The sequence below is a fragment of the Zalophus californianus genome, chromosome 7 (assembly GCF_009762305.2).
Source record: "Zalophus californianus isolate mZalCal1 chromosome 7, mZalCal1.pri.v2, whole genome shotgun sequence".
In the NCBI taxonomy this organism is placed as follows: Eukaryota; Metazoa; Chordata; class Mammalia; order Carnivora; family Otariidae; genus Zalophus; species Zalophus californianus.
Genome location: NC_045601.1, coordinates 115,954,609 through 115,975,652, shown reverse-complemented (window position 1 = coordinate 115,975,652; position 21,044 = coordinate 115,954,609). Strand labels below are relative to the sequence as shown.

At 39.2% G+C, this 21,044-nt stretch overlaps 1 protein-coding gene across 1 annotated transcript in view; it reads right to left on the bottom strand.

Moving 5' to 3' along the window:
- NUDT3 (nudix hydrolase 3) overlaps positions 1-21,044 on the bottom strand; it is a 126,274-nt gene that overhangs the window by 71,215 nt on the left and 34,015 nt on the right. The window lies entirely within an intron of this gene.

Here is a 21,044-nt window from a genome sequence, read left to right as displayed (position 1 = left end):
GCTGGAGTGGTGGGGGGTGGGAGGGATGGGGTGGCTGGGTGATAGACATTGGGTAGGGTATGTGCTATGGTGAGCGCTGTGAATTGTGCAAGACTGTTGAATCACAGATCTGTACTTCTGAAACAAATAGTGCAACATATGTTAAGAAAAAAGAAAAAGAAGAAGATAGCAGGAGGGGAAGAATGAAGTGGAGTAAGTCGGAGGGGGAGACGAACCCTGAGAGACGATGGACTCTGAAAAACAAACTGAGGGTTCTAGAGGGGAGGAGGGTGGGGCGATGGGTTAGCCTGGTGATGGGTATTAAAGAGGGCACATTCTGCGTAAAGCACTGGGTGTTATGCACAAACAATGAATCATGGAACACTACAACAAAAACTAATGATGTAATGTATGGTGATTAACATAACAATAAAAAATTAAAAAAAGAAAAGAAAGGTCACTCTGACTTGAGCTGGACGTGGGCAAGCTTGGTAGCAGAACAGGTTTCTGCATTTAATTCGGGTTGAGAAAGGATCAGGACAGAAGTGGGAGTGGGAAGGAAGTTACAGGTTCTCAGATAAACAGAAAGAAGCATCCACAGGACCAAGTGATTGATTCTGGGCTTGGTCAACAGTGGAGCTGCCTCCACCACTGAAAATGTGAAAGGTCAGTGGAGGAGGGAATCTCAGGGAGGATATCCTCTGAACATATGAATTGAGAGTATAATGAGATGTCTAATGAATATTTTTAGTGGACGTTAGAATAAAATATTCTAATGAATATTTTAGTGAATTTTGTCCACTAAAAAAAGAGATTTGGGGAAAAAATGGTCTTAGATTCTTCAAGCCAGGATGAGACTAACACAAGAAAGAACATACATATTTGCAAAGTTCTCGCTAGAGGAGCCATCCCTGTTCTCCCTACCTATTGTCCACTCCCCTTGGTGTCAGAAAAGTTTCTATTCCCATTACCAAAAGCATAGTGGGTAAATTTATTCCACATCTCCCAGGTTAAAGTTCTGGAAATATTTTCCTTAAAAAATTAATTATAGTGATAATCTACATCATGGGAAATCCTGATTAACGAGCTATAGATCTTAGACATATTACTAATTCCCAAAAAACTACATTCAGTAATACACCCAACATGATCTCATTTCCAACAATGCAATGCTCCTGACATTCGACGGTCCCTCAGCATTGCCATTACCACCAGAGAGCTCCGCTGGTATCCCAGATGGCATGAGGGCTGCACCCTGTCAAATCTGTGATATGCCCTGCAAACTGCTTTTACAGACAAACCTCTTCTAGTCATTTCTGTGTCCCTTCTTAAAAATAAGACCGGGGCGCCTGGGTGGCTCAGCTGGTTAAGTGTCTGCGCTCAGCTCAGGTCATGATCCCAGGGTCCTGGGATCGAGCCCCACCTGGGGCTCCGTGCTTAGCGGGGACCCTGATTCTCCCTTTCCCCCTGCTCGTATACTCTCTCTCTTGCTCGCTCTCTCTCAAATAAAATCTTTAAAAAATAAAATTTAAAAAATAAGACCAAAATAATAGTGAATAATTATCTGCACTTGCTTGGATTCCAGATAAATAGAAGTGTTACTATTTTTTACAGAGTATATTTTATATACATATATACACCAGTGTGGAGCCCAAAGCAGGGCTTGAACTGACAACCCTGAGATCAAGACCTGAGCTAAGATGAAGAGTTGGATGCTTAACCGACTGAGCCACCCAGGTGCCCCATACAGAGTATTTTGGAGAACAGCTGCCCCAAGTTCTTATGCACAAGGACCCTATAAAAATATTTAAAAGATAAGTAAAGCTCAGCAAGAAGTCAAATAACTTGTTCAGGTTAAATCAATAAATTATCACAGGGCCAAGCATTAGTAGTATCAGTTCCTACAGTTTTGAGCCATTTTACCCTTTGACTATTTTTTTCCTACACAGGAGCTCAAAATACTGCTGAAGTAAGGAACAAGTAGACATAAACAGGCAGTTTACAAAATGCCTTATAAACATCCCTTCTCTTTATCTAATCAATCAGGCTGTTTATTTAATAAAAGGAAATTCCCTGTCTAGTACAAAGAAACACCATACAGTGCTGTGAACAGATATTCTGACAGTTTTACTTTGGAAACAACAAGGTGTTTTAAGAACAATATGAAAAGGTGGTCAGAGACACAAACTCTCCTGCACAGCATTCTTAAGTATGAGTCCCAGGGTACAGAGTGTAACATCAGCCTTCTAAGTGAGTGGCCTGCCCAGTCTTCCTCAACTGATGTCCAAATGTTAAGAAAACCACACAAAGCTTTTATATTGCCTGGTAGTCAATGACTTTATTTCTAAAAGGAAGACTAAAGAAACCAATAAACTTGGCTAAATTTGCAGGTTATATGAAAAAAGACTGAAAGTTGTTGGATTACACTGTTTCAACATAACTTACTGGAATGTCCCAGGCTATTTCTGTAAACCTTAACCCACTCCCACAACCCCTGTATGTACTGAAAGAAAACAGACAAATCTTGGGGAGAAATAAATACCAACAACAGCAGGTAGTATTTATTCAGTGTATTTTGTGCCAGGTGCTGGCATTTTACACATTCTATTTTTAATATACTCTTCCTATTTTCAAACAACTACACAAGCCAGGTATTTTTCAATACCTGCCATTACAGCAATGAGGAAACCAAGCCTTAGATGATTTGGTGATGTGGCAAAGGGCACAGAAAAGGTCGGTGCTGAGCCAGGATTCAAAACCCAGTCTACATGTCTGACTCTGACTACTAGGCCACTGAGAGCCTGTTACACCCATGAGGTAGCCAGACCTAAATGAAAAACCCTCTGAAAACCTAACTGCGACTGGATAAAGGGAAAAGATGAAGAGGTATTCTAATCTAATCTTGAATTCAAATCAAGGATTTGGACCAGTTGTATGAGCAGAGACTATTTGCTTGTTTATTATATCTTTCTCAGCAAGAGCTGTCTTCTACATAGAGGGGGCCTGTGAACTCCCCCATGTTATGCAACTTCTGTATACTTTGTTCTGAAAATGTTTATTAATAAATATAAAAAATGGCTACTAATTCACGATACGAAGCTCCGTTAATTTTCACATGTTTAGACACTACCATAATTCAAGTTAATTCCTCACTGAAGCATTTATTCCATAAACAACCGCTGTCCAGTCATCACTTGCTTATAAAGGAAGTGAGGCACGGGGGAAGAGGGGTGAGTGGGAGGCAGAGATGTATAAAAATATACAAAGCCTACCCCTGAACAGCCCACTCTCTCATGCAAGGAGTGGCAAACTATGGCCCATGGGCCAAATCCAGCCTACCGCCAGTTTTTGAATGGCCCATGACCTAAAAAAAAAAAAAGTTTGAAAAAGCCAAAAGAATATCTGGGAACATGTGGATTTATATGAAATTCAAATTACAGTGTCCATAAATAAAGTCTGTTGGAGCACAGCCACGCTCGTTCATTCACCTACAGTCCATGGCTGCTTTCAAGCTACAAGGGCAAAGCTGAAGAGTCCTGATAAAGATCATGTGCCTGCAAAACCAAACATATTTTCTATCTGGTCCTTTACAGAAAAAGTTCGCCAACCCCTGATCTACCGAAGGGCCCGAGTAGCTACGACATCATGTTGGTAAGGACTATGAGAGAGAAGACTCTGAGGGGGTCCCATAACACTTCTCAGGAAGGAACATGTGAACTGGACCGAGAGGATTTTCCCGAGCCCAGGAAGGAGAGGTGCTCCAGACAGCGGTGCTGCAACTGCCAAGGCACAGAGGTGGAAACAGTGTGTTATACGCAGAGAATACTGAGAAATCCGAGCAGTGTGGTAATGGTGTAGGGGGCATGATGGGAAAGAAAAAGAGGGGGACGGAGGAGGCTGATAAATTAGACTGGGACCAGTATAAAAAACCCCGATAGCAAACATTACCAAAGAATTACAGCAACTGAAGGCAACTGAGAGTCCTCTTGGTGTCTGAAGAGGAAAACAGCAATTTTGTTTGTTCCAGAAGCCTACTGAATCTGGAAGGTGAGTGAGTGATGGGCTGCAGTCGGGACAGAGAGGGAAAGAGGAGAAGGGGTATAACCAGCATCCCTGGAGATGGGAAGCAACAAGTGGCTAAGTCATATTTAGGGGACAGCGATGGAAGGGGCTGGTCATTAATCAGAAAGGAGGGTGCTGTGAAAGAATGTAGTGGCTAAGGCTTTTTACTGGGGTCAACAGGCGGACAGAGATACCTATTTTTCAAGAGACAGAAACACAGGAGCGGAGCAGATGGGAAAAGAAAAAAAGAAACTTCTCTAGGAGAAGTTAGGCTTCCTGCGCTCTATGTGATGGGAACTTCACAACCTCAACTTAAACGTCCACTTGAAAGCATTCACCCCAGAAACAATGACTGCCTCTGTACAGCACAAATGGTGCCACTAAGGAGGAGAAGGCATTTTCTTTAAAGGCATTTCTTCAAAACCTCGTGTACAGCTTGAATATTTTAGAACAAGCATGTAAGATTTTTATAATTTGCCAAGAAGAATGCCAAGCATTATTCCCTAGGAAATTTCTGAAAGCCAAGTAAGAGTGAATGAAATATTTAGAACGTTCAAATTTCTCGAGGTCATTAAAACAAACGAAGCCACAGCAACAACATTCCTCACATCCATAAACTGCGTTATTTTCCCACACATGATCTTAGAACTGTAGGAATACACTGTAAAATCACTGTTCATCAATACACGGGTTTTGCTGAGCCATACACAAACGAAATCTTCCAAAATACAGGTTCATAAAAAAAGACAGTCACTGCAGACTCAAAGGCAGGTATCGTGTCCCCAGAGTAGCCTGAACATATAAATCACATTTCAATCTAACTTGAGATGCCAAAGTTTAAAACCACAGTTGTATGCTGTCTACTTTATAGAGGGCAGTCAGAGACTTGGCTTACAAGTCGGCCTCACACCAATCAGCCATGCGACGGCAAAAAAAAAAAAAGTCCAGACTTCAACTTCGTCAGTTTTAAAATGAGGTTGTTCAAATAATCTCTTGAAATCCCCACCAGCATTAACATTCTATTGTTCTAAATTTACACAGGTGTATGTGCCTGGAAGAGTGGTTCCTAATTTTCTTCTTCTTTTATAACCTATTTTTTTCAATAGTACACTGCACTTGTTAAAAAGGTACAAAAGGACATTCTGTGAAAAGTAAGCCTTCTCTCCTAAGTCTGTCCCCAGAGGCACTTCTTATGAAGGCTTCTTGAGATAGATTAGCATATATGAGTATAAATAGATACAAATTTATTATTTTTTTCCTCTTTGTTACCTCAAATAGTAAGCCATCACACACACTGTCCTACCTTAGTTTTTCACTTAAATCACAGAAATCATCTCATCACTACATACCAAAGAGCCTCCTCTTTTTTCTTTTAATGACCATGTGGTAGTTTTACATTTTTTTTTTGAAGATTTTATTTATTTATTTGACAGAGAGAGACACAGCGAGAGAGGGAACACAAGAAGGGGGAGTGGGAGAGGGAGAAGCAGGCTTCCCGCTGAACAGGGAGCCCGATGCGGGGCTTGATCCCAGGACCCCAGGATCATGACCCGAGCCAAAGGCAGACGCTTAACGACTGAGCCACCCAGGCGCCCCACATGTGGTAGTTTTAAAAGCTCCTTTATTTTAGAAAATTCCGAACATACACAAAAATAGAGGAAAAATATAATGAATCTCCAAGTATTCATTACCCAGCTTTAGTAATTAACATTTTGCCTATCATTTTATTTACCTATACCCCACTCCTAGAGTATTTTAAAGCAAATCCCAGGTATCAATATATTTCATCACTAAATACTTCAGTTGCATTATCATTAAGAGATAAGGACTTTTAAAAAATATGATCATGGGGCACCTGGGTGGCTCAGTCAGTTAAGGGTCCAACTCTGGATTTCGGCTCAAGTCATGATCTCACGGTCAGGAGAGTGAGCCCTGCTTCAGGCTGCCCCCTTCCCCAGCTCATTAAGAAGTCCCCTTGAGATTCACACCCTCTCCTGCTCCTCCCCCGACTCACACATGCACGCACTCTCTCTTCTCTCTCTAAAATAAATAAATCTTTAAAAATATATATAACCACAATGTCATTATTATACCGAGCAAATGAACAATTCCTTGTAATCATCTACTAAACAGGCCATATTCAAATTTCTCCAATTGTTTAAAAAATGTTATTTTACAAATGGTTTATTTAAATGAAGATCCCAACCAAACCCACACACTGCATTTAGTTGATATGACTTGTAAGCCTTGGTCTAAAACAGTTCCCCCTCCTGACCCATTGTTTTCAAGCCATTTATTTGTTGAAGAAAATAGATCATTTATTTATCTTTTTTTTTAATGTTTTTTTTTAATTTATTTATTCATGAGAGTCAGAGAGAGAGAGAGAGAGAGGCAGAGGGAGAAGCAGGCTTCCCGCAGAGCAGGGAGCCTGATGCGGGACTCGATCCCAGGACCCTGGGATCATGACCTGAGCCGAAGGCAAACGCTTAACCATCTGAGCCACCCAGGCGCCCCAGATCATTTATTTATTTGCAGTATTTCCCACATTCCTGCATTTACTAATGCTTTCCCTCAGTGGTAATATTCAACTTGGTCCTCTCTCTCCCATAGTTCCTGTACCCAGGTGGGTAGATCTTGAAGCCTAATGAGGTTTGGATTTGTTTTTGGCAAGAAAACTTCATTGCCGGGGCTACTACTTGCTACAGCATCACACTGTCAGATAATAAGATCTGACATCACTTTTAGTGATGAGACAAAACTGGTGTCAGGTACTATCATATGATCTGTCCATGACAGAGCTAACCATCAGCCTTTCTTTTACTGGTTTTAGCATCTATTAATGACACCCATCTATATCCGTAATTGCATTAGGGAATGAGAATGACAATTTTCTAATTCCACTGTCCCTTTTATATATATTAGCTGAAATTTCCACGATGAAGAAACTTCCCCACTGGCTGATTACCCTAATATAGGAAAGGCAAGATAAATGCTTTTTTCCCTAATTTACTAATTTTTAGAAAAATAAGATAGTGTGCAGGCAATCTCCTAATATTTTGTTGTAACTGTTGGATCACTAACTAGTAAATTTTAATACTTCCTCTGTTCAATTGACTGCAGTCATTAGTCTTTTGATGCTACCACCTTTAACTAGCAAGAGCTACTTCAGGTTGGCTCCTGTCTCTTTTTTCATCCAGCACATAAGTACAAAAATTTTCAAACATACAGTTAGGTTGAAAGAATTGTACAGTAACCACCCACATGCCTACCACATATATTCTACCAGTAATGCTTTACAAATCTTGTTTATCTCATATCTTTTTGACATAAATCTTTAATAGCTGTCTTGCTTTTTTTAAAAGTCACTGTAACATCTCAGACTCATTGTAAGCATTGCCTGCCCCAGATCTGAATTCAGCTGTTTCTCTAAGGAGCCCTGGTTCTTAGTGGGAAATGATATTTAGAGACCTCGATTTAGGTACTGGTGCTGTTTTGTTGTCATTGCTTCTGAGGCTTTTCAATGGCAGATAGGAAATATGTATTATTAGAACAAAAACAATAGAGAATAATTGAAGAGAAAAATGAATTATGGTTTATACTGATATTTCCATTTAAGATTTAAAGTTACTGAGCTTTTGGGGCGCCTGGGTGGCTCAGTCAGTTAAGCATCTGCCTTCGGCTCAGGGCATGATCCCCGGGTCCTGTGATAGAGCCTGCTTCTCCCTCTCCTTCTGCCCCTCCCCCTGCTTGTGCTCTCTTGCTCTCTTGTGCATGCACTCTCTCTCAAATAAATAAAATCTTAAAAAAGAAATAATAAAAAAATAAAGTTACTGAGCTTTTGGGGCACCTGGCTGGCTCAGTCGATGCAGCATGCAACTCTTGATCTCAGGGCTGTGAGTTCAAGCCCCATGTTGGGTGCAGAGATTATTTAAAAATAAAATCTTAAAAAAACAGTTCTGAGCTTTTAACTTCTTGATTTTATGCTTATATATTTTTATGCTGAAAATAACATTAATATAATTATCTGAGTTGTCCTGTAATATAATTTATAGCACTATTAACCATAAAACCACTAACTACAGTTCAAGGTTTCTTTGTAGTTCTTAGCCTAAGGATAGATCCCACTAGAGATGTTCAATCAAAACACTGCTTTAAAGTCACATGAAAGATTTATTTTCTGTACGATTATGCCACTAGCTTGCTACATAAATTCATTTGTTTGTTTTTCATTTTTAGAAAATGCATTTTGTTGTAACTGAATTATAATTCACATTCACTGGAATTTATAGATTGTCAGGGTACAGTTCAATGAGTCTGACTAATGCAAGCACCTGATCCCACGCACACTCCTGTAAGGATACATGTTTCCATCTCCCCAGAAAGTTCCCTGTGACTCTTTCCTGTCAATGCCCCCAACCCAGAGGCAATTGCTATTGTGATTTATACCATCATAGATTAGTTTTGCCTCTTCTGGGTCTCATATAAATGAAATCATACATATCCCCACTGGGGATTATATTATATGGTTATACCACAACTTATTTAATCAGACCTCTTGATGGACGTTTTGGGTATTTCCAATTTCTACTATTAAAACAATGCTATCATAAACAGCCCTATATATGAATCACTTCCCAAATATAAATATATTGGCAGAATTCATACATTCATTCAACTAATATTCACTGAATATCTACTCAGTGCCAATCACTGTTCTAGGCACCGTGGATACAGCAATAAGCAAAACAAAGGCCCTGTTCTTTTGGAATGTACAATCTAATGGAAGAAGACAGACAATACACAAAAACAAAGTCAGGTGGTCAGAAGTACTAACAAGAAAAATAAGACCAAATAAGGAAGCAGAAATTAACAGAGTACTCTTTTAGACAGGGAGGTCAGGGAAGGTCTCCTAAGAGGGGATGTTTGAGCACAGATCTGACTGAAGTGAGGAAAACAAGCCTTTGGTTCTCTAGGGAAAGGTACCCTCAGAGACAAGGATCCTGCCCTGAGGCCACGAGGTCAGAGTAAGAAGGCCAGAGTGGCTACAGCAGAATAATAAGCAAAGGAAAGAGGGCGCCTGGGTGGCTCAGTTGGTTAAGCAACTGCCTTCGGCTCAGGTCATGATCCTGGAGTCCCGGGATCGAGTTCCGCATCGGGCTCCCTGCTCAGCAGGGAGTCTGCTTCTCCCTCTGACCCTCTTCCCTCTCGTGCTCTCTCTCATTCTCTCTCTCAAATAAATAAATAAAATCTTTAAAAAAAAATAAGCAAAGGAAAGAGCAGAAGGAGGGGGACAGGTCACTTCACAGAACTAGCTAAGGAGGTAAACCTTGGGATCTAAACCCAAGTGAAGAATGCCCCTGAGGGGTTCTAAGCAAACATGTGGAACACAGTCACCGAAGGACAGCATGGAGAATAGACTGCAAGGTCGAACAACGGTGGGATAAGACCATTAGGAGGATCTATGATAGTCCAAGGAGAGAAGTGAAAATGGTTTTAGACTAAAGGGGTAACAGGGGGGAGAGTGAGAAGTGGTAACACTCTTGATTCTTCTTCTAAAGGTAGAGCCAAGAGAATTCTTGATATGGGCTATGAGAAAAAGAAGGAAGTCAAGGATGACTTCAGTTCCTAGACCTGAGCAAATGGACAAAATGGGAAAACACCAGGAGGAGCAGGTTTGGCAGGTAATACCAGGAGTTCAGCTTTTGCACACGTTAAGTCTGAGCTGCCTATCTAACACACAGATGGAGCTGCTGAGAAGGCAGTTGGGAGAGATGAGTCTGCTGTTCAGCAAAGAGGTCAGAGCTGGAGATTAACATCTAGCAGTGTGCAGAATTTGGGCTGGACGAGATCACTTAGAAAGTCTGGAGCACTCCTGGCCTAAGCCCTGGGGCTCTTCAATATTTTGCAGGATCCAAAAAAGGAATCCAAGAAGGAACAAACAGTAAGTACAAAAGAAAACCAAACAATGGGGCATGCAAGAAGCCAAGCGAAGTGTTTGAAAGAGGAGGGAATGATCAACCGGATTAAATGCCACTAAGAGGCAGACTAATAAGAACTGACCACTGGATCTGACAACATAGAGTTCATTTGTATGATGATAAAGCTATTTTTTTATAGAACCTAGGAACTGCTATGTCAAAGATAAGACACATCTGTAATTTTAATAAATGCTGACACTTTGCCTTCCATAGAGGTTATACCAGTTTATATGCCTGCCAGTAGCATATGAGATTGACTGTTCCCTCACGCTCTTGCCAACACGTGGTATTATCCAACTTTTTAACACTGGCTGATCTGACAGGTGAAACATGGCATCTCCTTTTAGTTTCCAATTTGCATTTCTCTTATTATAAGAGAAGTGACACATCTTTCATGCATTTGAGAGTCACTTTTATTTCCTTTTCATATCCTCTGCCAATTTTTCTATTGGGTTACTGGTCTTTTTCTCAATGATTGGAGAAGCTCTTCATGTATTATTAAGTAAATTAGTCTGGTGATTGTTGATTTAACTTTATGGTGATTTTGCCATGTAGAAACTTTCTATTTTTATGTAATTAACTGTATAATTCTTTTTTTGGCAGTTGGATGACTGCTTTTCCCCTCAGCTTTAATGAGGTAATGTTTACTTACTATTTACTGACGGAAAAAACTGTATAAATTTACAGGGTATGACATAATGATTTGATACTCATATATATTGTAAATGATTACCGCAATAAAGTTAGTTAAATACATCCATCACTTAATATAGTTACCATTTTGTGTATGTGGTGAGAATATTCAATTTCAAGTATGCAACACAGTATTACTAACTATAGTCACCATGTTATACATCAGATTTCCAGAACTTCATTTTATAGCTTAAAGTTTGGGTGCCTAGCTGGCTCAGTCAATAGGGTGACTCTCGGTCTCTGGGTCGTGAGTTCGAGCCCCAAGTTGGGGATAAAGACTACTTAAAAAAAAAAAAAAAAGAAAGAAACTAAAGTTTATACTTTAGATCAACATCTCCCCATTTCCCCCACCCCCCAGACTCTGGTAACCACCATTCCACTCTATTTCTGAGTTCGACTCTTTTACATTCCACATATAAGTGAGATCATACAGTATTTGTCTTCCCCTGTCAGACTTATTTCACTTAGCATAATGCCCTCAAGTTTACCCACAGTTGTTACAAATGGCAGGATTTCCTTCTTTTTATAGCTGAATAATATCTGTGTGAGTGCACGTGCACCACATTTTCTTTATCCATTCATCCATCAACACACATTTAAGTTGTTTCCATGTCTTGACTACTGTGAATAATGCCATGATGAAGATGGGGGTGACAGTTATCTCTCTGAGACACTCATTTCATTTCCTTCAGATGCACCCAGAAATAGGACTCTTGGATCATAGTGTAGTTCAATTTTTGGAGGAACTTCCACACTGTTCTCCATAATGGCTGAGTGTTCTCTTTGGTGAGTGTTTAATAGTATGTCATTGTGGGGTTTTCTGCATTCCTTTGATTACTAATGAGGTTGAATGCTTTAAAAAATGTTTTCAGGCCATCTGGGTTTCTACCTCTATCACAGGCTTGATCAATCAAGTTTAGGGTCCATTTTTCTGTGTTCTTTTCTGATTGGTAGGAATTCTTTATAGATTTTTGTTAGATATTCAAATATTTCTCCCATTCTTTTTTTTTAAAGATTTTATTTATTTATTCATGAGACACAGAGAGACAGAGAGACAGAAAGAGAGAAAAGCAGGCTCCCTGCCAAGCAGGGAGCCCGATGTGGGACTCGATCCCAGGACCCTGGGATCATGACCTGAGCTGAAGGCAGACTTTAACCGACTGAGCCACCCAGGTGACCTCTCCCATTTTTGAGGACTCCTCTTTTCATTCAATCTTTTACATCTTTTGATGAACACAAGTTATTATTCTGATGAAGACTTTTTCCCCCCTTATGGTTAATGTTTTCTGTTTCTTGTGTAAGAAATCCTCCCCTTCCTTGAGATCATAAAGTTCTATGTCAGGGGTTGGCAAACTTTTTCTATGAACGGCCAGGTAGTAAATATTTAAGCTCTGTGGGCTGTATGTATACTGTGTCGCAACTATCCAGCTCTACCATTGTAGCACAGCAGTCAGAGACAATACATAAATGAATGTGGCTGTGATTCAAGAAAGTTTTATTTACAGGGGCGCCTGGGTGGCTCAGTCAGTTAAGCATCTGACTCTTGATTTTGGCTCAGGTCATGATCTCAGAGTCGTGGGATCAAGCCCCGCGTTGGGCTCAGGCGCTGGGCATGGAGCCTGCTTAAGATCCTCTGCCTCCCAGGTGAAATCAGAGAGGAAGACAAACCATAAGAGACTCTTAACTGGAGGAAACAAACTGAGGGTTGCTGGAGAGGGGGTGGGTGGGGGGATGGGGTAACTGGGTGATGGGCATTAAGGAGGGCACTTGATGGAATGAGCACTGGGTATCATATAAGACTGATGAATCACTAAACTCTAGCTCTGAAACTAATACACTATATGGTAATTAACTGAATTTGGATTAAAAAAAAGATTTTCTCCCTCCCTCTGCCCATCCCCTCCTTCCCCCTCACTCTCTCTAAAAGAGAAAAAAAAACAAAAAACAAAAGAAAACTTTATTTACAGGGCGCCTGGGTGGCTCAGATGGTTGGGCGTCTGCCTTCGGCTCAGGTCATGATCCCAGGATCCTGGGATCGAGTCCCGCATCGGGCTCCCTGCTAGGCGGGGAGCCTGCTTCTCCTTCTTCCTCTGCCTCTGTCTCTCTGTCTCTCTCTCTGACTCTCATGAATAAATAAAATAAAAAAAAAAGAAAGAAAACTTTATTTACAAAATGAGTCATCATTTGCCAATCCCTGTCCTGCATTATCTTTTGATGCTCTTATTTTGGGGGGGGGGTTGATGCTCTTTTAAATGGTATTCTTAAAATTTCAATTTCTGTTAATTGCTACTATACACAAACACATTGATTTCTACATATTGACCTTATTATCCTGTGCCCACACTAAAACCACTTAATAGTTCTAGTAACTTTTTGATAGATTCCTTAGGATTTTCTACATAGATGATCAAGTCATCTGCAAATAAAGAGTTTTACTTCCTAATTTATATATCATTCATCATTCATTAATTTCTGCCTTACTGTATTGGATAGGACTTCCAGAACAATGATTAACAGAAGTGGTAAGAATAGACATCCTTGTCCATTTCACCAACTTAGGGGGAATGTATTTATTTTTTCAATACTAAAGTATAGGGCCATCTGGGTGGCTCAGTCAGTTGCGCGTCTGACTCCTGATTTCAGCTCAAGTCATAAGCTCAGGGTTGTGAGACTGAGTCCCAAGTTGGGCTCTGTGCTCAGCAGACTCTGCTTGGAATTCTCTGTCCCTCTGTCCCTCCCCCTGCTCACACTCTCTAAAATAAATAAATAAAATCTTTAAAAAATAAAAAAAAATATGTTATTATATATATTATATATATATATATATATATATATATATATATATATATATATATATAAAAGGATAATGGTAGCTGTTTTGAGTAGACCCCCGTTATCATGTTGAAGAAGTTCCTATCCATTCCTAGTTTTCTGAGGCTTTTTATCATAAATGAGGTTTTTTATCATAATGTCAAATGCTTTTTCTAAATCTGATATTATGATATAGTTTTTCTTTTTCAGTCTGTTAATGTAATGGATTACATTGATTTTTTTTTAAGATTTTTTATTTATTTATTTGACAAAGAGAGACACAGCGAGAGAGGGAACACAAGCAGGGGGAGTGGGAGAGGGAGAAGCAGGCCTCCCGCGGAGCAGGGAGCCCGATGCAGGGCTTGATCCCAGGACCCTGGGATCATGACCTGAGCCGAAGGCAGACGCTTAACCATCTGAGCCACCCAGGCGCCCTTACACTGATTGATTTTCAAATGTTAAATCAGCCTTGCGTTTCTGGAATAAACCCAGTTACATAGTTATGGTCTATTACTCTTTTTGTATACTGGTGGATTCAAGTTGCTAATATTTAGTTAAATAAATATAAATGGGACTCAGGAATAAACTTGAAGAGGCTCCTACAGGTCAAAAATCAGTATGATAAACTCATGGATTGAAGCATACTTGATATACATTAACTCATTACTTTGGGGAATAATGGTACACTGAGGGGAAAACTTGTCTTTCCTATATGAACTTTTTATGGTACGATTATGATATTATGGGGGGGTTTCTAAAAGAGAGTGCTCTCTTTCAGAGGTACTTACTAAACATTAATGGATAAAGTAATATGATGTCTAAGACTTGATCAGATAATAGAGGAGGGGAGAAGTGGTTAGGGATACACATGAAGCAAAACTGGCCAAGAGTTGGTAACAGCTGAAACTAAATGAGAGATCCATGCGGGCTCATTATACTATCCAGTCTACTTTTGTACAGATTTGAAATTTTTTTCTTTTTTTTTAGATTATTTTTGAGAGACAGCACATGAATGCACATATGCCTGAGGGCACACAAGTTGAGTGGGGACAGAGGGAGAGAGGGAGAAGGAGAGAAGCAGACTCCCCACTGGGCGCAGAGCCCCACCTAGGGGCTGGATCTCACTACCCTGAGTTTATGATCTGAGCTGAAATCAAGAGCCAAGAGTCAGATGCTTAAATGCCTGAGCCACCCAGGCACCCCAGATTTGAAATTTGCAATAAAATTTTTTTTAATGTCTTGGTTATTTTTAGCCATGTACTTCCATATACATTTGGGGATTAATTTATTCTTAAAAACCTGCTGAGATTTAATTTGGTAAGAACCGTAATGTCTTCTAATTCATTAACAAGGTGTAGTTTTCCACTTAATGTAGGCTGTCTTTCAAATCTCTTCTGACTTGAATTAAATGGCATAATTAGAAGGTCCTGCCCCATCCACAACTGTAACAAAATGACCTCATGCCTTCTTACAGAAATTTATGGTTTTAGTTTTTTAAATGTTCATACTTCCTATCTACAATGGAAATTATTCTCGTATAAACATAAGAAAAGAATCCAATTTTTTTCTAGATAACCTGCCAATTTATTCTGAATTATCTATTCTTTTGTACTGATTCATTTGCCTACTCCCAATCCAAATTCCAAGCATTCTATATTACATATCATAGCTTTGCAACATGGTTTAAGTGGACTAGACATCATCACTCCCACCCTTCATTCTTCTGTTTCAGAATTTTACTGGCTACTCTTGCATGTTTGTTTATCCATTTTACCCTCAGAAATTGCTTGAGTCGTTTAAATAAAACACTTATAATTTCTACAAGGAACAAGTTTAATTTATAGATTAATTTAGCAGGAATTGACATCTTATGATGCTGAACCTTCCTGCCTAGGAATATGGTACATTTTTCAATTTATTCAAGTCCTCTCAGTGACATTTTAAAAGTTTTCTCTGCACAGATCTTGCCTATTTCTTCAGTTTATTATTTTTTGTCACTATTATAATGGACTCCTAACTATTCTACTGCTTATTTCAAAGAAGTGACACCAAATTTTTACAGATTACTATTAAGACAGTATTAAATCCACACATAAGCACAATCAAATGATTAAGAGGACATTATTTTTAGTAAAAAAGCAATTTTTACCTTATGCCGGTGTATTGTAAACCATGATGATTTACACCATGACTATAGCTGCCCAACTATAGCCACGAGCAGATGTACGGGAAAGCCACACTTTACAGTGGGGTCAGATGAGCAGTAAGCAAGGGCAGGCAGGTCACAAATAACTTATTCTTCTGCAATTCTGACCACATTATGTGTGAATTCCAGCTTATCATTCTTACAAAAATGAAAACAAGGGGTGCCTGGGTGGCTCAGTTGGTTAAGCATCTGCCTTCAGCTTGGGTCATGATCTCAGATTCCTGGGATTGAGCCCCACATCGGGCTCCCTGCTTAGCAGGGCGTCTGCTTCTCCCTCTGCCCCTCCCCTACTCGTGTTCACGCCCTCTTGCTCTCTCAAATAAATAAAATCTTTAAAAATAAATAAATATTTTGAGGGGTGCCTGGGTAACTCAGTTGTTAAGCATCTGCCTTTGGTTCAGGTCATGATCTCAGGGTCCTGGAATTGAGCCCCACATCGGGCTCCCTGCTCAGCAAGGAGTCTGCTTCTCCCTCTCCCTCTGCCCCTCCCTGGCCCTACTCATGCTCTCTCTCTCAAATAAATAAATAAAACCTTAGAAAAAAATGAAAACAAAGAAGGGGCTGAACATACATGGTGCCCCAGGAATAAACCAAATATTTTACTATATATGAGAAAATTAAGATAGAAAGATAATTTTTATGTAATTTCAAATACTGTATTTCACAAATTTCTGTTTCTAACGTAATCGAACTGTCGAAATGTTTTATTCTACCACAAATTACACTTCATTACATTTCATTCATTACATTATTTAGGAAGATGGAAGGTATCACTAGAAATCAGAAAAAACTAGGTAGCAAATGCATTAAGACTGAGAAATCTTGGCTGAGAGTTCTTTACCTGAAGACAATCCATTGCTCTAAGACTCAGAATAAATAGGAGGAAGGGTGAAGAACAAGAGTTCATTATAGACCAAAATGTTTTAATTATTTCAACTTTATAGAAAATTAATATAAATGAATCTTATGTAGTCAAACATCTATTATAGGAATCATATGAAACTGGTAACACTGCTTGTCTGTGGGGAAGGAAACTGGGTAACTGGGGGGACAAGTATGGGAAAGGGAATTTTCACTGTATCCCAATTGTGCTTTTGAGTTTTAAACCATGTAAATGTACTGTCTATTCAAAAATAAACTTAATTTTGGGGCACCTGGCTGGCTCAGTCAGAAAAGCACGCAACTCATGATCTCAGGGTCATGAGTTCCAGCCCCACACTGGGTGTAGAGATTACTTAAATAAAAACTTTTTTAAAAATTTAAATTTGGGGTACCTGGGTGGCTCAGTTGGTTGGGTATCCGCCTCTTGGTTTCAGCTCAGGCCATCATCTCGGGATCGTGGGATCAAGCCCAGTATTGGGCTAGGATTCCTTCCCTCTCCCTCTGTTCCTCCCCCTACTCACTCACACACACACACACACTCTCTCAATCAATCAGTAAAATCTTTAAAAATTTTTTCCAATTTTAAGAGCGCATTGAATGCTATAAAATGACCAAATGAAGAACAATTGTGAATCCTCTACAAACCACATTTAAAGATGTTGCCAATAGGAGAATTTACTCGATAAATGCATCTTTACATTACATTTTAATGGAAAAGTCCATTTCTAGACCAACTTATATTTGCTCTTTATCAGTCACTAAAAAGCCATTAGTCCTATCATATTTTCCTCTTTCTTTTTAGCTAACCCATAAGAGAGCTAGATTTAGTGGACAACTGCCCATTCTTGGGATATCTCTTCTACTGATCTTTTAAAAATTTTTAGGGGTGCCTGGATGGCTCAGTCAGTTAAGCGACTGCCTTCAGCTTGGGTCACGATCTCAGGGTCCTGGGATGCACCCCCATCAGGCTCTCTGCTCAGCGGAGAGTCTGTTTCTCTCTCTCTCTCAAATAAATAAATAAAATCTTTAAAAAAAATTTTTTTAGCTGATCTGTTTCATATATTTTTAAATTTTTTTTAAATTTTTATTTATTCATGAGAGACAGAGAGAGAGAGAGACAGAGAGAGAGGCAGAGGGAGAAGCAGGCTCCCAAGCGGGACTCGATCCCAGGACCCTGGGATCATGACCTGAGCCAAAGGCAGACACTTAACCATCTGAGCCACCCAGGCGCCCTGTTTCATATATTTTTTAAAAGATTTATTTATTTATTTGAGAGAGAGAGAGCGAGCGAGCAAGAGCATGTGCTCGCAAGCAAGGGGAGAGGGAGAGAGAGAATCTCAAACAGACTCTCTGCTGAGTGTGGAACCCAATGCAGGGCTCGAACCCATAACCACAAGATCATGACCTGAGACAAAACCAAGAGTTGGACACTTAACCTACTGAACTACCCAGGCACCCCGGTTTCATATATTTTTAATGCAAGCTCTCATAAATCTTTTTCTTAAAGAAAACCAAAATTATAAATTGTTCTTGACATTCCTTTTTTCCACTGTTAAAAGACCAAAACAAAAATTACTTTGCCCTACCCTGGGAAAAGCATCATTCCTGAACAATTAATTTGGCCACATTTTTGTAGTGCCTCTAAAACTTTTAACTTCAACAATTTGATCCTAAATTTGTCTCTCAATTGTACTTCAAAGCATTTAGAGAATGAAATACCCTCACAACACCCACCCAATGAAGTATGTAGAAAACAAAGCCTTTTTATTCATGAAATTATAATGAATTATACGTTGCCATTTAATAACAGAACACTCTAAAAGAAAAACTTTTGAGAATACTTTTTAAAAATTACTGGAAGCTTAAAACTATCTCTTTTCTTTTTCTTTTTTCTTTTATTTTATTTATTTGAGAGAGAGCACGAGCAGGGGGAGAGAAAGAGGGAGAGAAAGAGGGAGAAGCAGACTCCCTGCTGAGCAAGGAGCCCAATGTGGGGCTCAATCTCAGGACTCCGAGATCATGACCTGAGCCGAAGGCAGCAGCTTAACTGACTGAGCCACTCAGGCACCCCTTGAAACTAGCTTTTCTGAAAAAAAAAAAACTGAGGTGAAATACACACAACATAATTTTTAAAATTTTTTTAGTTTTTAATTTTTTAAAGTTTTTATTTATTTATTTAAGTAATCTCTACACCCAACATGGGGTTTGAACTCATCTATAAGATAGAGTCACATGCTCTTCCAACTGAGCCAACCAGGTGAATTAACCATCTTAAAATTAACCATCTTAAAGTGAACAAGTCAGTGGCATTTAGTACATTCACATGTCATGAAACTACTACCTCTTTCTAATTCCAAAATCTTTATCACCCCAAAATAAAATCTCATACCCATTAAGCAGTTATTCCTTATCCAGGACCTTAGATCTTGCTTTCTGGATCTACAGATTTACCTATTTGCATATTTTATATAAATGGAATCGTATGTGACCAAAAAGTCTGGCTTCTTTCACTTAGTATGTTTCTGAGGTTCATCCACACTGTATCAGCATGGATCACAACTTCACTCTTTTTTATGGGGAATACTAGTCCATTATATGTATATACTACAATTTGTTTATCCATTCATTGATAAACATCTGGCTGTTTTTATCTCTGGCAATCATGAATAGTGCTGAACATTTGTGTACAAATATTTGTTTGAGTACCTGTTTTCAATTCTTTCAGGTATCTAGGAATGGAATTGCTGAGTCAAATATAATTCATACATTTGACTTTTTAAGGACTCACCAAACTGTTTCCACAGTGACTGACCGATTTTACATTTCTACCAGCACTGTAGAGGTTTCCAATTTCTCCACATCCTAACTTGTTATTTTCCATTTTAAAAATTATAGCTATCCTACTGGGTATAAAGTGTAAAAACTACTTTTAAGAATGTCCCAATAATTACCTAAATTCTGAAGGAAATAGAATGCTAAAGAATGGGAAATATAAACTCCTATTTCCTCCTCCTCCCCTCACCTCACAGAAAACTCAAATAAGTAGACTTTTTCTCCCAGAAAGTAAGTAAAAATATACTGAATATCAAGAGAATGAGAAAACAAGTCACAGACTGGGAGAAAACATTTACAAAAGCCATATCTGATAAAGGACTCATCCAAAAGAACTCTTAAAACTCGCAAGAAGAAAATAAGTAACCTGGTTTTAAAATGGGTAAAAAGAGGAGTGCCTGGCTAGCTCAGCCAGTAGAGCATGAGACTCTTGATCTCGGGGTTATAAATTCAAGCCCCATGATGGGTGTAGAGACTACTTAAAAATAAAATCTAAAAAAAAAAGAAAAATGGGTAAAAGACCTAACAGACACCTCACCAAAGAAGATATACAGATGGCAACTAAACATATGAAAAGATGCTCAACCCTCTATGTCAATAGGGAATTGCAAATTAAAACAACAATGAGCTACCACTACACACCTATGGGAATGGCCAAAATCCACTTGATGTCAGAATACACAACACTGACACCAAATGCTGGGAAGGAGCTGGAGCAAGAGGAACTCTCTCACTGTTGATGGGAATGCAAAATGGTATAAGCCACTTTGGAAGACAATTTGGTGCTTTCTTACAAAATTAAACTCCCTCTTACCATACAATTCAGCAATTGTGCTCCTTCATATTCACCCAGAGGAGTTGAAAACATGACCACACAAAAACCTGCACACAAACATTTACAACAGCTTTACTCATGATTACCAAAACGTGGAAGCAATCAAGGTGTCCTTCAATAGGTGAATGGGTAAACAAACCGTGGTACATGCAGACAGTGGAATGTTATTCAGCACTAAAAAGAAATGAGCTATCAAACCATGAAAAGGCATAACATATTGCTAAGTGAAAGAAGCCAATCTGAAAAGGCTACATACTGTATGATTCCAACTATATGACATACTGGAAAAGGCAAAACTATGGAGACAATAAAAAGATGAACTGTTGCCAGGGGGTGGGGGCAGGGAAGAATGAACAGCAAGAGCACAGAGGACTTTTAGGGCAGGGAAACTATTCTGTATGATACTATAATGGTGATACATGTCATTATATATTTGTCAAAATCCACAGAATGTACAAGACCAAGAGCGAACCCTACTATAAAGTATGGATTTTGGGTGCTAATGATGTGTCAATGTTGGATCACTGACTAACACACGTACCACTTGGGTGGGGGGTGCTGACATTGGGGAAGGTTTAAATATGTGGGGGCAGAGGGCATAAAGGCACTTTCTGCACTTGCCACTCGATTTTGTTGTGAACCTAAAACTGGTCTATAAAAATAGTCTATTAAAAAGGTATAAAATGTTTTTTAAAGGTACTGGATATATTTTAAAACACAATTGCTAGATTACTTTAAAGGATCAGTAAAGGTTCAATCTAAGCTT